Genomic DNA, 18,118 nt, shown 5'->3' on the forward strand with positions numbered 1-18,118 from the left:
CATGGACGAATAAACACAGAAATTGCGTCCTATGAAAAACTATGGATTCTATGACGTCTCCATCTAAATCGGGGAACGTTTCTATGGAAACGTCAGGATTTTCTTTTGGGATGCGACTATCTCCTTTCCGATGCACTATTCCTTCTTTACTGCATTCCTCGCGCCCACACATTGACGAATAAACACAGAAATTGCGTCCCTATGAAAAACTATGGATTCTATGACGTCTCCCGCTAAATCGAGGAACGTTTCTATGGTAACGACAGGATTTTCTTTTGGGATACGATTACCTCGTTTCCGATGACTATTCCTTCTTTACGGCACTTCTCGCTCCATCACATTGACGAATAAACTCAGAAATTGCGTCCCTATGAAAAACTATGGATTCTATGACGTCTTCTTCTAATTCGAGGAACGTTTCTATTGAAACGACAAGATTTTCTTTTGGGATACGACTATCTCCTTTCCGATGCACTATTCCTTCTTTACTGCATTCCTCGCGCCCACACATTGACGAATAAACACAGAAATTGCGTTCCTATGAAAAACTATGGATTCTATGACATCTCTTTCTAAGTCGAATAACGTTTCTAGGGAAACGACAGGATTTTTTTTGGGATACGACTATCTCCTTTCCGATGCACTGGTCCTTCTTTCCTGCATTCCTCGCGCCCTCACACTGACGAATAAACACAATAATAGCGTCTCTATGAAAAAATATGGTTTCTATGACGTCTCCTTCTAAATCGAGGAACGTTTCTGTGGATACGAGAGATTTTTCTTTTGGGATACGGCTATTTCCTTTCCGATGCACTATTCCTTCTTTACTGCATCCTCGCGCCCTGACATTGACGAATAAACACAGAAATTGCGTAGCTATGAAAAACTGTGGATTCTATGACGTCTCCTTCTAAATCGAGGAAAGTTTCTATGGAAAAGACAGTACTATCTTTTGGGATATGATTATCTCCTTTCTGATGACTATTCCTTCATTACTGCATACCTCGCGAGCTCACATTGACGAATAAACACAGAAATTGCGTCCTTATGAAAAACTGTGGATTCTATGACGTCTCCTTCTAAATCGAGGAACGCTTCTATGGAAACGACAGGATTTTCTTTTGGGATGCGACTATCTCCTTTCCGATGCACTATTCCTTCTTTACTGCATTCCTCGCGCCCTCACACTGACTAATAAACACAATAATAGCGTCCCTATGAAAAAATATGGTTTCTATGACGTCTCCTTCTAAATAGAGGAGTGTTTCTAAGGAAACGAGAGTTTTTTCTTTTGGGATACGGCTATCTCATTTCCGATGCACTATTCCTTCTTTGCTGTATTCCTCGTGCCCTCGAATTGACGAATAAACACAGAAATTGCGTCCCTATGAAAAACTATTACCTCTATGGCGTCTCCTACTAAATCGAGGAACGTTTCTATGGAAACGACAGGATTTTCTTTTGGGATAAGGCTATCTCCTTTCCGATGCACAATTCCTTCTTTACTGCATTCCTCGCGCCCTCACATTGACGAATAATAACAGAAATTGCGTTCCTATGAAAAACTATGGATTTTATGACATCTCCTTCTCAATCGATAAACATTTCTATGGAAACGACAGGATTTTCTTTTGGGATACGGCTATCTCCTTTCCGATGCACTATTCCTTCTTTACTGCATTCCTCGCGCCCACACATTGACGAATAAACACAGAAATTGCGTTCCTATGAAAAACTATGGATTCTATGACATCCCTTTCTAAGTCGAATAACGTTTCTAGGGAAACGACAGGATTTTTTTTGGGATACGACTATCTCCTTTCCCATGCACTGGTCCTTCTTTCCTGCATTCCTCGCGCCCTCACACTGACGAACAAACACAATAATAGCGTCTCTATGAAAAAATATGGTTTCTATGACGTCTCCTTCTAAATCGAGGAACGTTTCTATGGATACGAGAGATTTTTCTTTTGGGATACGGCTATTTCCTTTCCGATGCACTATTCCTTCTTTACTGCATCCTCGCGCCCTGACATTGACGAATAAACACAGAAATTGCGTAGCTATGAAAAACTATGGATTCTATGACGTCTCCTTCTAAATCGGGGAACGTTTCTATGGAAACGTCAGGATTTTCTTTTGGGATGCGACTATCTCCTTTCCGATGAACTATTCCTTCCTTACTGCTTTCCTCGTGCCCACACATTGACGAATAAACACAGAAATTGCGTCCCTATGAAAAACTATGGATTCTATGACGTCTCCTTCTAAATCCGGGAACGTTTCTATGGAAACGACAGGTTTTTCTTTTGGGATGCGACTATCTCCTTCCTGATGCACTATTCCTTCTTTACTGCTTTCCTCGCGCCCACACATTGACGAATAAACACAGAAATTGCGTACCAATTATAAACTATGGATTCTATGACGTCTCCTTCTAAATCGAGGAACGTTTCTATGGAAACGTCAGGATTTTCTTTTGGGATGCGACTATCTCCTTCCCGATGCACCGTTCCTTCTTTACTGCTTTCCTCGCGCCCACACATTGACGAATAAACACAGAAATTGCGTCCCTATGAAAAACTATGGATTCTATGACGTCTCTTTCTAAATCGAGGAATGTTTCTATTGAAACGACAGGATTTTCTTTTGGAAAACGATTATCTCCTTTCCGATTACTATTCCTTCCTTACTGCATTCCTCGCGCCCTCACATTGACGAATAAACACAGAAATTGCGTACGATTGAAAAACAATGGATTCTATGACGTCTCCTTCTAAATCGAGGAACGTTTCTATGGAAACGACAGGATTTTCTTTTGGGATACGGCTATCTCCTTTCCGATGCACTATTCCTTCTTTGCTGCATTCCACGCGTCCTCGAATTGACGAATAAACACAGAAATTGCGTCCCTATGAAAAACTATTAATTCTAAGACGTCTCCTTCTAAATAGAGGAGTGTTTCTATGGAAACGAGAGATTTTTCTTTTGGGATACGGCTATCTCCTTTCCGATGCACTATTCCGTCTTTACTGCATTCCTCGCGCCCACACATTGACGAATAAACACAGAAATTGCGTCCCTATGAAAAACTATGGATTCTAGGACGTCTCCCTCTAAATCGAGGAACGTTTCTATGGTAACGACAGGATTTTCTTTTGGGATACGATTACCTCGTTTCCGATGACTATTCCTTCTTTACGGCACTTCTCGCTCCATCACATTGACGAATAAACTCAGAAATTGCGTCCCTATGAAAAACTATGGATTCTATGACGTCTTCTTCTAAATCGAGGAACGTTTCTATTGAAACGACAGGATTTTCTTTTGGGATACGACTATCTCCTTTCCGATGCACTTTTCCTTCTTGACTGCATTCCTCGCGCCCACACATTGACGAATAAACACAGAAATTGCGTTCCTATGAAAAACTATGGATTCTATGACATCTCTTTCTAAGTCGAATAACGTTTCTAGGGAAACGACAGGATTTTCTTTTGGGATACGACTATCTCCTTTCCGATGCACTATTCCTTCTTTACTGCATTCCTCGCGCCCTCACACTGTCGAATAAACACAATAATAGCGTCCCTATGAAAAAATATGGTGTCTATGACGTCTCCATCTAAATAAAGGAACGTTTCTATGGAAACGAGAGATTTTTCTTTTGGGATACGGCTATCTCCTTTCCGATGCACTATTCCTTCTTTACTGCATTCCTCGCGCCCTCACATTGACGAATAAACACAGAAATTGCGTCCCTATCAAAAACTATGGGTTCTATGACGTCTCCTTACACATCGAGGAACGTCTCTATGGAAACGACAGGATTTTCTTTTGTGATACGACTGTCTCCTTTCCGAAGCACTGGTCCTTCTTTACTGCATTCCTCGCGCCCTCACACTGACGAATAAACACAATAATAGCGTCCCTATGAAAAAATATGGTTTCTATGACGTCTCCTTCTAAATCGAGGAACGTTTCTATGGATACGAGAGATTTTTCTTTTGGGATACGGCTATCTCCTTTCCGATGCACTATTCCATCTTTACTGCATCCTCGCGCCCTGACATTGACGAATAAACACAGAAATTGCGTCCCTATGAAAAACTATGGATTCTATGACGTCTCCTTCTAAATCGAGGAACGATTCTATGGAAACGACAGGATTATCTTTTGGGATATGATTATCTCCTTTCTGATGCCTATTCCTTCATTACTGCATTCCTCGCGCGCTCACATTTACGAATAAACACAGAAATTGCGTCCTTATGAAAAACTGTGGATTCTATGACGTCTCCTTCTAAATCGAGGAACGCTTCTATGGAAACGACAGGATTTTCTTTTGAGATACGGCTATCTCCATACCGATGCACTATTCCTTCTTTGCTGCAATCCTCGCGCCCTCGAATTGACGAATAAACACAGAAATTGTGTCCCCATGAAAAACTATTAATTCTAAGGCGTCTCCTTCTAAATCGAGGAACGTTTCTATGGAAACGACAGGATTTTCTTTTGAGATACGGCTATCTCCTTTCCGATGCACTATTCCTTCTTTACTGCATTCCTCGCACCGTCACATGGACGAATAAACACAGAAATTCCGTCCCTATGAAAAACTATGGATTCTATGACGTCTCCTTCTAAATCGGGGAACGTTTCTATGGAAACGACAGGATTTTCTTTTGGGATGCGACTATCTCCTTTCCGATGCACAATTCCTTCTTTACTGCATTCCTCGCGCCCTCACACTGACTAATAAACACAATAATAGCGTCCCTATGTGAAAATATGGTTTCTCTGACGTCTCCTTCTAAATAGAGGAGTGTTTCTATGGAAACGAGAGTTTTTCGTTTGGGATACGGCTATCTCATTTCCGATGCACTATTCCTTCTTTGCTGCATTCCTCGCGCCCTCACATTGACGAATAAACACAGAAATTGCGTCCCTATGAAAAACTATGGATTCTATGACGTCTCCTTCTAAATCGAGGAACGTTTCTATGGAAACGACAGTATTTTCTTTTGGGCTACGACTATCTCCTCTCCGATGCACTATTCCTTCTTTACTGCATTCCTCGCGCCCTCACATTGACGAATAAACACAGAAATTGCGCTCCTTTGAAAAACTATGGATTCTATGACGTCTCCTTCTAAATCGAGGAACGTTTCTATGGAAACGACAGTATTTTCTTTTGGGCTACGACTATCTCCTCTCCGATGCACTATTCCTTCTTTACTGCATTCCTCGCGCCCTCGAATTGACGAAAAATCACAGAAATTGCGTCCCTATGAAATACTATGGATTCTATGACATCTCCTTCTAAATCGAAGAACGTTTCTATGGAAACGACAGGATTTTCGTTTGGGATACGGCTATCTCATTTCCGATGCACTATTCCTTCTTTACTGCATTCCTCGCAGCCTCACATGGACGAATAAACACAGAAATTGCGTCCTATGAAAAACTATGGATTCTATGACGTCTCCTCCTAAATCGGGGAACGTTACTATGGAAACGTCAGGATTTTCTTTTGGGATGCTACTATCTCCTTTCCGATGCACTATTCCTTCTTTACTGCTTTCCTCGCGCCCATACATTGACGAATAAACACAGAAATTGCGTACCAATGAAAAACTATGGTTTCTATGACGTCTCCTTCTAAATCGAGGATCGTTTCTATGGAAACGACAGGATTTTCTTTTGGGATACGGCTATCTCCTTTCCGATGCACTATTCCTTCTTTACTGCATTCCTCGCGCCCTCGAATTGACGAAGAAACACAGAAATTGCGTCCCTATGAAAAACTATTAATTCTATGGCGTCTCTATCTAAATCCAGGAACGTTTGTATGGAAACGAAAGGATTTTCTTTTGGGATACGGCTAACTCCTTTCCGATGCTGTATTCCTTCTTTACTGCATTCCACGCTCCCTAGAATTGCGAATAAACACAGAAATTGCGTTCCTATTAAAAACTATTAATTCTATGGCGTCTCTAACTAAATCGAGGAACGTTTCTATGGAAACGACAGGATTTTCTTTTGGGATACGGCTATCTCCTTTCCGATGCACTATTCCTTCTTTACTGCATTCCCCGCGATCTCGAATTGAGGAATAAACACAGTAATTGCGTCCCTATGAAAAACTATTAATTCTATGGCGTCTCTATCTAAATCGTGGAACGTTTGTATGGAAACGGAAGGATTTTCTTTTGGGATACGGCTAACTCCTTTCCGATGCACTATTCCTTCTTTACTGCATTCCTCGCGCTCTCACATTGACGAATAAACACAGAAATTGCGTCCCTATGAAACACTATGGATTCTGTGACGTCTCCTTCTAAATCGAGGAACGTTTCTATGGAAACGACAGGATTTTCTTTTGGGCTACGACTATCTCCTTTCCGATGCACTATTCCGACTTTACTGCATTCCTCGCGCCCTCGGATTGACGAATAAACACAGAAATTGCGCCCCTATGAAAAACTATGGATTCTATGACATCTCCTTCTAAATCGAAGAACGATTCTATGGAAACGACAGGTTTTTCATTTGGGATACGGCTATCTTCTTTCCGATGCACTATTCCTTCTTTACTGCATCCCTAGCACCCTCACATGGACGAATAAACACAGAAATTGCGTCCTATTAAAAAACTATGGATTCTATGTCGTCTCCTTCTAAATCAGGGAACGTTTCTATGGAAACGTCGGGATTTTCTTTTGGGATGCGACTATCTCCTTTCCGATGCACTATTCCTTCTTTACTGCTTTCCTCGCGCCCACACATTGACAAATAAACACAGAAATTGCGTCCCTATGAAAAACTATGGATTCTATGACGTCTCCTTCTAAATCGAGGAATGTTTCTTTTGAAACGACAGGATTTTCTTTTGGAATACGATTATCTCCGTTCCGATTACTATTCCTCCTTTACTGCATTCCTTGCGCACTCACATTGACGAATAAACACAGAAATTGCGTACCATTGAAAATCTATGGATTCTATGACGTCTCCTTCTAAATCGAGGAACGTTTCTATGGAAACGACAGGATTTTCTTTTGGGATACGACTATCTCCTTTCCGATGCTCTATTCCTTCTTTACAGCATTCCTCGCGCCCTCACATTGCCGAATAAACACAGAAATAGCGTCCCTATGAAAAACTATTAATTCTATGGCGTCTCTATCTAAATCGAGGAACGTTTGTATGTTAACGAAAGGATTTTCTTTTGGGATATGGCTAACTCCTTTCCGATGCACTATTCCTTCTTTACTGCATTCCTCGCGCACTCACAACGATGAATAAACACATAAATTGCGTACCAATGAATTACTATGGATTCTATGACGTCTCCTTCTAAATCGAGGAACGTTTCTATGGAAACGACAGGATTTTCTTTTGGGCTACGACTATCTCCTTTCCGATGCACTATTCCTTCTTTACTGCATTCCTCACGCCCTCACATTGGCGAATAAACACAGAAATTGCGTTGCTATGAAAAACTATGGATTTTATGACATCTCCTTCTAAATCGAAGAACATTTCTATGGAAACGACAGGATTTTCTTTTGTGATGCGGCTATCTCCTTTCCGATGCACTATTCCTTCTTTACTGCTTTCCTCGCGCCCTCACATTGACGAATAAACACAGAAATTGCGTCCCTATGAAACACTATGTATTCTGTGACGACTCCTTCTAAATCGAGGAACGTTTCTATGGAAACGACAGGATTTTCTCTTGGGCTACGACTATCTCCTTTCCGATGCACTATTCCTTCTTTACTGCATTCCTCGCGCCCTCGAATTGACGAATAAACACAGAAATTGCGTCCCTATGAAAAGCTATGGATTCTATGACATCTCCTTCTAAAAAGAAGAACGTTTCTATGGAAACGACAGGATTTTCTTTTGGGATGCGACTTTCTCCTTTCCGATGCACTATTCCTTCTTTACTGCTTTCCTCGCGCCCACACATTGACGAATAAACATAGAAATTCCGTCCCTATTAAAAACTATGGATTCTATGACGTCTCCTTCTAAATCGAGGAATGTTCTATTGAAACGACAGGATTTTCTTTTGGAATACGATTATCTCCTTTCCGATTACTATTCCTTCTTTACTGCATTCCTCGCGCCATCACATTGACGAATAAACACAGAAATTGCGTACCAATGAAAAACTATGGATTCTATGACGTCTCCTTCTAAATCGAGGAACGTTTCTATGGAAACGGCAGGATTTTCTTTTGGAATACGATTATCTCCTTTCCGATTACTATTCCTACTTTACTGCATTCCTCGCGCCCTCACATTGACGAATAAACACAGAAATTGCGTCCCTATGAAACACTATGGATTCTGTGACGTCTCCTTCTAAATCGAGGAACGTTTCTATGGAGACCACAGGACTTTCTTTTGGGATACGACTATCTCTTTTCCGATGCACTATTCCTTCTTTACTGCATTCTTCGCGCCCTCGAATTCACGAATAAACACAGAAATTGCGTCCCTATGAAAAACTATTAATTCTATGACGTCTTCTTCTAAATCGAGGAACGTTTCTATGGAACCTACAGGATTTTCTGTTGGGATACGGCTATCTCCTTTCCGATGCACTATTCCTTCTTTACTGCATTCCTCGCGCCCTCACATTGACGATTAAACACAGATATTGCGGCCCTATGAAAAACTATGGATTCTATGACGTCTCCTTCCAAATCGAGGAACGCTTCTATGGAAACGACAGGATTTTCTTTTGGGATACGACAATCTCCTTTCCGATGAACTATTCCTCCTTTACAGCATTCCTCGCGCCCTCACACTGTCAAATAAACACAATAATAGCGTCCCTATGAGGTAATATGGTTTCTATGACGTCTCCTTCTAAATAGAGGAGTGTTTCTATGGAAACGAGAGATTTGTCTTTTGGGATACGGCTATCACCTTTCCGATGCACTATTCCTTCTTTACTGCATTCCGCGCTCCCTCACATTGACGAATAAACACAGAAATTGCGTCCCTATGAAGAACTATGGATCCTATGACGTCTCCTTCTAAATCGAGGAACGTTTCTATTGAAACGTCAGGATTTTCTTTTGGGATGCGACTATCTCCTTTCCGATGCACTATTCCTTCTTTACTGCATTCCTAGCGCCCTCACATGGACGAATAAACACAGAAATTGCGTCCTATGAAAAACTATGGATTCTATGTCGTCTCCTTCTAAATCGGGGAACGTTTCTATGGAAACGTCAGGATTTTCTTTGGGATGCGACTATCTCCTTTCCGATTACTATTCCTTCTTTACTGCATTCCTCGCGCCCTCACATTGACGAATAAACACAGAAATTGCGTACCATTGAAAAACTATGGATTCTATGACGTCTCCTTCTAAATCGAGGAACGTTTCTATGGAAACGACAGGAATTTCTTTTGGGATACGACTATCACCTTTCCGATGCACTATTCATTCTTTACTGCATTCCTTGCGCCCTCACATTGCCGAATAAACACAGAAAAAGCATCACTATGAAAAACTATTAATTCTATGGCGTCTCTATCTATATCGAGGAACGTTTGTATGTGAACGAAAGGATTTTCTTTTGGGATATGGCTAACTCCTTTCCGATGCACTATTCCTTCTTTACTGCATTCCTCGCGCACTCACAACGATGAATAAACACATAAATTGCGTCCCTATCGAAAACTATGGATTCTATGACATCTCCTTCTAAATCGAAGAACGTTTCTATGGAAACGACAGGATTTTCGTTTGGGATACGGCTATCTCCTTTCCGATGCACTATTCCTTCTTTACTGCTTTCCTCGCGCCCACACATTGACGAATAAACACAGAAATTACGTCCCTATGAAAAACTATGGATTCTATGACGTCTCCTTCTATATCGAGGAATGTTTCTATTGAAACGACAGGATTTTCTTTTGGAATACGATTATCTCCTTTCCGATTACTATTCTTTCTTTACTGCATTCCTCACGCCCTCACATTGACGAATAAACAAAGAAATTGCGTACCATTGAAAAACTATGGATTCTATGACGTCTCCTTCTAAATCGAGGAACGTTTCTATGGAAACGACAGGATTTTCTTTTGGGATACGACTATCTCCTTTCCGATTCACTATTCCTTCTTTACTCATTCCTCGCGCCCTCACATTGACGAATAAACACAGAAATTGCGTCCCTATGAAACACTATGGATTCTGTGACGTCTCCTTCTTAATCGAGGAACGTTTCCATTGAAACGACAGTATTTTCTTTTGGGTTACGGCTATCTCCTTTCCGATGCACTATTCCTTCTTTACTGCATTCCTCGCGCCCTCACATTGACGAATAATCACAGAAATTGCGTCCCTATGAAAAACTATGGATTCTATGACGTCTCCTTCTAAATCGAGGAACGTTTCTATGGAAACGACAGGATTTTCTTTTGGGATACGACTATCTCGTTTTCGATGCACTATTCCTTCTTTACTGCATTCCTCGCACCCTCACAATGACGAATAAACACAGAAATTGCGTCCCTATGAAAAACTATGGATCCTATGACGTCTCCTTCTAAATCGAGGAACGTTTCTATGGAAGCGACAGGATTTTCTTTTGGGACCCGATTATCTCCTTTCCGATGACTATTCCTTCTTTACGGCACTTCTCGCGCCCTCACATTGACGACTAAACTCAGAAAGTGAGTCCCTATGAAAAACTATGGATTCTATGACGTCTCCTTCTAAATCGAGTAACGTTTCTATGAAAACGTCAGGATTATCTTTTGGGATAGGATTAACTCCTTTCCGATGACTATTCCTTCTTTACTGCATTCCTCGCGCGCTCACATTGACGAATAAACACAGAAATTGCGTCCTTATGAAAAACTGTTTATTCTATAACGTCTCCTTCTAAATCGAGGAACGCTTCTATGGAAACGACAGGTTTTTCTTTCGGGATACGGCTATCTCCTTTCCGATGCACTATTCCTTCTTTGCTGCATTCCTCGCGCCCTCGAATTGACGAATAATCATAGAAATTGCGTCCCTATGAAAAACTATGGATTCTATGACGTCTCATACTAAATCAGGGAACGTCTCTACGGAATCGTCAGGATTTTCTTTTGGGATGCGAATATCTCCTTTCCGATGCACTATTCCTTCTTTACTGCTTTCCTCGCGCCCACACATTGACGAATAAACACAGAAATTTCGTCCCTATGAAAAACTATGGATTCTATGACGTCTCCTTCTAAATCGAGGAACGTTTCTATGGGAACGACAGGATTTTCTTTTGGGATACGACTATCTCCTTTCCGATGCACTATTCCTTCTTTACTGCATTCCTCACGCCCTCACATTGACGAATAAACACAGAAATTGCGTACCATTGAAAAACTATGGATTCTATGACGTCTCCTTCTAAATCGAGGAACGTTTCTATGGAAACGACAGGATTTTCTTTTGGGATACGACTATCTCCTTTCCGATGCACTATTCCTTCTTTACTGCAATCCTCGCGCCCTCACATTGACGAATAAACACAGAAATTGCGTCCCTATGAAACACTATGGATTCTGTGACGTCTCCTTCTAAATCGAGGATCGTTTCTATGGAAACGACAGGATTTTCTTTTGGGATACGGCTACCTCTTTTCCGATGCACTATTCCTTCTTTACTGCATTCTTCGCGCCCTTGAATTCACGTATAAACACAGAAATTGCGTCTCTATAAAAAACTATGAATTCTATGACGTCTCCTTCTAAGTCGAGGAACGTTTCTATCGAACCTACAGGATTTTCTGTTGGGATACGGCTATCTCCTTTCCGATGCACTATTCCTTCTTTTCTGCATTCCTCGCGCCCTCACATTGACGAATAAACACAGAAATTGCGGCCCTATGAAAAACTATGGATTCTATGACGTCTCCTTCTAAATCGAGGAACGTTTCTATGGAAACGACAGGATTTTCTTTTGGGATACGATTATCTCCTTTCCGATGACTATTCCTTTTTTACTGCATTCTTCGCGCCCTCACATTGACGAATAAACACAGAAATTGCGTCCCTATGAAAAACTATGGATTCTATGACGTCTCCTTCTAAATCGAGGAACGTTTCCATGGAAACGACAGTATTTTCTTTTGGGTACGGCTATCTCCTTTCCGATGCACTATTCCTTCTTTCCTGCATTCCTCGCGCCCTCACATTGACGAATAATCACAGAAATTGCGTCCCTATAAAAAACTATGGATTCTATGACGTCTCCTTCTAAATCGAGGAACGTTTCTATGGAAACGACAGGATTTTCTTTTGGGATACGACTATCTCGTTTCCGATGCACTATTCCTTCTTTACTGCATTCCTCGCACCCTCACAATGACGAATAAACACAGAAATTGCGTCCCTATGAAAAACTATGGATCCTATGACGTCTCCTTCTAAATCGAGGAACGTTTCTATGGAAGCGACAGGATTTTCTTTTGGGACCCGATTATCTCCTTTCCGATGACTATTCCTTCTTTACGGTACTTCTCGCGCCCTCACATTGACGACTAAACTCAGAAAGTGAGTCCCTATGAAAAACTATGGAATCTATGACGTCTCCTTCTAAATCGAGGAACGTTTCTATGGAAACGACAGGATTTTCTTTTGGGATACGATTATCTCCTTTCCGATGCACTATTCCTTCTTTACTGCATTCCTCGCGCCCTCACATTGACGAATAATCACAGAAATTGCGTCCCTATGAAAAACTATGGATTCTATGGCATCTCCTTCTAAGTCGAAGATCGTTTCAAAGGGAAACGACAGGATTTTCTTTTGGGATACGACTATCTCATTTCCGATGCACTATTCCTTCTTTACTGCATTCCTCGCGCCCTCACGCTGACGAATAAACACAATAATAGCGTCCCTATGAAAAAATTTGTTTTCTGTGACGTCTCCTTCTAAATAAAGGAACATTTCTATGGAAACGAGAGATTTTTCTTTTGGGATACGGCTATCTCCTTACCGATGCACTATTTCTTCTTTACTGCATTCTTCGCGCCTTCACATTGACGAATAAACACAGAAATTGCGTCCCTATCAAAAACTATGGGTTCTATGACGTCTCTTTCTAAATCGAGGAACGTTTCTGTGGAAACGACAGGATTTTCTTTTGGGATACGACTGTCTCCTTTGCGATGCACTGGTCCGTCTTTACTGCATTCCTCGCGCCATCACACTGACGAATAAACACAATAATAGCGTCCCTATGATAAAATATGGTTTCTATGACGTCTCCTTCTAAATCGAGGAACGTTTCTATGGATACGAGGGATTTTTCTTTTGGGATACGGCTATTTCCTTTCCGATGCACTATTCCTTCTTTACTACATTCCTCGCGCCCTCACATTGACGAATAAACACAGAAATTGCGTCCCTATGAGAAACTATGGATTCTATGACGTCTCCTTCTAAATCGAGTAACGTTTCTATGAAAACGTCAGGATTATCTTTTGGGATAGGATTATCTCCTTTCCGATGACTATTCCTTCTTTACTGCATTCCTCGCGCGCTCACATTGACGAATACACACAGAAATTGCGTCCTTATGAAAAACTGTTTATTCTATGACGTCTCCTTCTAAATCAAGGAACGCTTCTATGGAAACGATAGGATTTTCTTTCGGGATACGGCTATCTCCTTTCCGATGCGCTATTCCTTCTTTGCTGCATTCCTCGCGCCCTCGAATTGACGAATAAACACAGAACTTGCGTCCCTATGAAAAACTATTAATTTTATGGCGTCTCCTTCTAATTCGAGGAACGTTTCTATGGAAACGACAGGATTTTCTTTTGAGATACGGCTATCTCCTTTCCGATGCACTATACCTTCTTTACTGCATTCCTCGCGCCATCGAATTGACGAATAAACACAGAAATTGCGTCCCTATGAAAAACTATGGATTCTATGACATCTCCTTCTAAATCGAAGAACGTTTCTATGGAAACGACAGGATTATCTTTTAGGATACGGCTATCTCCTTTCCGATGCATTATTCCATCTTTACTGCATTCCTCGCACCCTCACATGGACGAATAAACACAGAAATTGCGTCCCTCCGAAAAACTATGGATTCTATGACGTCTCATACTAAATCAGGGAACGTTTCTACGGAAACGTCAGGATTTTCTTTTGAGATGCGAATATCTCCTTTCCGATGCACTATTCCTTCTTTACTGCTTTCATCGCGCCCACACATTGACGAATAAACACAGAAATTGCGTCCCTATGAAAAACTATGGATTCTATGACGTCTCCTTCTAAATCGAGGAATGTTTCTATTGAAACGACAGGATTTTATTTTGGGATACGATTATCTCCTTTCCGATGACTATTCCATCTTTACTGCATTCTTCGCCCCCTCACATTGCCGAATAAATACAGAAATTGCGTCCCTATAAAAAACTATGGATTCTATGACGTCTCCTTCTAAATCGAGGTACGTTTCCATGGAAACGACAGTATTTTCTTTTGGGATACGGCTATCTCCTTTCCGATGCACTATTCCTTCTTTACTGCTTTCCTCGCGCCCACACATTGACGAATAAACACAGAAATTACGTCCCTATGAAAAACTATGGATTCTATGACGTCTCCTTCTATATCGAGGAATGTTTCTATTGAAACGACAGGATTTTCTTTTGGAATACGATTATCTCCTTTCCGATTACCATTCCTTCTTTACTGCAATCCTCACGCCCTCACATTGACGAATAAACACAGAAATTGCGTACCATTGAAAAACTATGGATTCTATGACGTCTCCTTCTAAATCGAGGAACGTTTCTATGGAAACGACAGGATGTTCTTTTGGGATACGACTATCTCCTTTCCGATGCACTATTCCTTCTTTACTGCATTCCTCGCGCCCTCACATTGACGAATAAACACAGAAATTGCGTCCCTATGAAACACTATGGATTCTGTGACGTCTCCTTCTAAATCGAGGAACGTTTCTATGGAAACGACAGGATTTTCTTTTGGGATACGGCTATCTCTTTTCCGATGCACTATTCCTTCTTTACTGCATTCTTCGCGCCCTCGAATTCACGTATAAACGCAGAAATTGCGGCCCTATGAAAAACTATGAATTCTATGACGTCTCCTTCTAAGTCGAGGAACGTTTCTATCGAACCTACAGGATTTTCTGTTGGGATACGGCTATCTCCTTTCCGATGCACTATTCCTTCTTTTCTGCATTCCTCGCGCCCTCACATTGACGAATAAACACAGAAATTGCGGCCTATGAAAAACTATGGATTCTATGACGTCTCCTTCAAAATCGAGGAACGTTTCTATCGAACCTACAGGATTTTCTGTTGGGATACGGCTATCTCCTTTCCGATGCACTATTCCTTCTTTTCTGCATTCCTCGCGCCCTCACATTGACGAATAAACACAGAAATTGCGTCCCTATGAAAAACTATGGATTCTATGACGTCTCCTTCTAAATCGAGGAACGTTTCTATGGAAACGACAGGATTTTCTTTTGGGATACGATTATCTCCTTTCCGATGACTACTCCTTTTTACCTGCATTCTTCGCGCCCTCACATTGACGAATAAACACAGAAATTGCGTCCCTATGAAGAACTATGGATTCTATGACGTCTCCTTCTAAATCGAGGAACGTTTCCATGGAAACGACAGTATTTTCTTTTGGGATACGGCTATCTCCTTTCCGATGCACTATTCCATCTTTACTGCATTCCTCGCGCCCTCACATTGACGAATAATCACAGAAATTGCGTCCCTATGAAAAGCTATGGATTCTATGACGTCTCCTTCTAATTCGAGGAACGTTTCTATGGAAACGACAGGATTTTCTTTTGGGATACGACTATCTCCTTTCCGATGCACTAATCCTTCTTTACTGCATTCCTCGCGCCTTCACGCTGACGAATAAACACAATAATAGCGTCCCTACGAAAAAATATGTTTTCTGTGACGTCTCCTTCTAAATAAAGGAACGTTTCTATGGAAACGAGAGATTTTTCTTTTGGGATACGGCTACCTCCTTACCGATGCACTATTTCTTCTTTACTTCATTCCTCGCGCCCTCACATTCACGAATAAACACAGAAATTGCGTCTTTATCAAAAACAATGGGTTCTATGACGTCTCCTTCTAAATCGAGGAACGTTTCTGTGGAAACGACAGGATTTCCTTTTGGGATACGACTGTCTCCTTTGCGATGCACTGGTCCTTCTTTACTGCATTCCTCGGGCCATCACACTGACGAATAAACACAATAATAGCGTCCCTATGATAAAATATGGTTTCTATGACGTCTCCTTCTAAATCGCGGAACGTTTCTATGGATACGAGAGATTTTTCTTTTGGGATACGGCTATTTCCTTTCCAATGCACTATTCCTTCTTTACTGCATTCCTCGCGCCCTCACATTGACGAATAAACACAGAAATTGCGTCCCTATGAAAAATTATGGATTCTATGACGTCTCCTTCTAAATCGAGTAACGTTTCTATGAAAACGTCAGGATTATCTTTTGGGATAGGATTATCTCCTTTCCGATGACTATTCCTTCTTTACTGCTTTCCTCGCGCCCACACATTGACGAATAAACACAGAAATTCCGTACCTATGAAAAACTATGGATTCTATGACGTCTCCTTCTAAATCGAGGAATGTTTCTATTGAAACGACAGGATCTTCTTTTGGAATACTATTATCTCCTTTCCGACTACTATTCCTTCTCTACTGCATTCCTCGCGCCCTCACATTGACGAATAAACACAGAAATTGCGGCCCTATGAAAAACTTTGGATTCTATGACGTCTCCTTCTAAATCGAGGAACGTTTCTATGGAAACGACAGGATTTTCTTTTGGGATGCGGCTATCTCCTTTCCGATGCACTATTCCTTTCTTACTGCATTCCTCGCGCCCTCGAATTGACGAATTAACACAGAAATTGCGTCCCTATCGAAAACTATGGATTCTATGACATCTCCTTCTAAATCGAAGAACGTTTCTATGGAAACGACAGGATTTTCGTTTGGGATACGGCTATCTCCTTTCCGATGCACTATTCCTTCTTTACTGCTTTCCTCGCGCCCACACATTGACGAATAAACACAGAAATTACGTCCCTATGAAAAACTATGGATTCTATGACGTCTCCTTCTATATCGAGGAATGTTTCTATTGAAACGACAGGATTTTCTTTTGGAATACGATTATCTCCTTTCCGATTACTATTCCTTCTTTACTGCATTCCTCACGCCCTCACATTGACGAATAAACACAGAAATTGCGTACCATTGAAAAACTATGGATTCTATGACGTCTCCTTCTAAATCGAGGAACGTTTCTATGGAAACGACAGGATTTTCTTTTGGGATACGACTATCTCCTTTCCGATGCACTATTCCTTCTTTACTCATTCCTCGCGCCCTCACATTGACGAATAAACACAGAAATTGCGTCCCTATGAAACACTATGGATTCTGTGACGTCTCCTTCTTAATCGAGGAACGTTTCCATTGAAACGACAGTATTTTCTTTTGGGATACGGCTATCTCCTTTCCGATGCACTATTCCTTCTTTACTGCATTCCTCGCGCCCTCACATTGACGAATAATCACAGAAATTGCGTCCATATGAAAAACTATGGATTCTATGACGTCTCCTTCTAATTCGAGGAACGTTTCTATGGAAACGACAGGATTTTCTTTTGGGATACGACTATCTCGTTTCCGATGCACTATTCCTTCTTTACTGCATTCCTCGCACCCTCACAATGACGAATAAACACAGAAATTGCGTCCCTATGAAAAACTATGGATCCTATGACGTCTCCTTCTAAATCGAGGAACGTTTCTATGGAAGCGACAGGATTTTCTTTTGGGACACGATTATCTCCTTTCCGATGACTATTCCTTCTTTGCGGCACTTCTCGCGCCCTCACAGTGACGACTAAACTCAGAAAGTGAGTCCCTATGAAAAACTATGGATTCTATGACGTCTCCTTCTAAATCGAGTAACGTTTCTATGAACGTCAGGATTATCTTTTGGGATAGGATTATCTCCTTTCCGATGACT

The sequence above is a fragment of the Schistocerca cancellata genome, unplaced genomic scaffold (genome assembly GCF_023864275.1).
Source record: "Schistocerca cancellata isolate TAMUIC-IGC-003103 unplaced genomic scaffold, iqSchCanc2.1 HiC_scaffold_718, whole genome shotgun sequence".
In the NCBI taxonomy this organism is placed as follows: domain Eukaryota; kingdom Metazoa; phylum Arthropoda; class Insecta; order Orthoptera; family Acrididae; genus Schistocerca; species Schistocerca cancellata.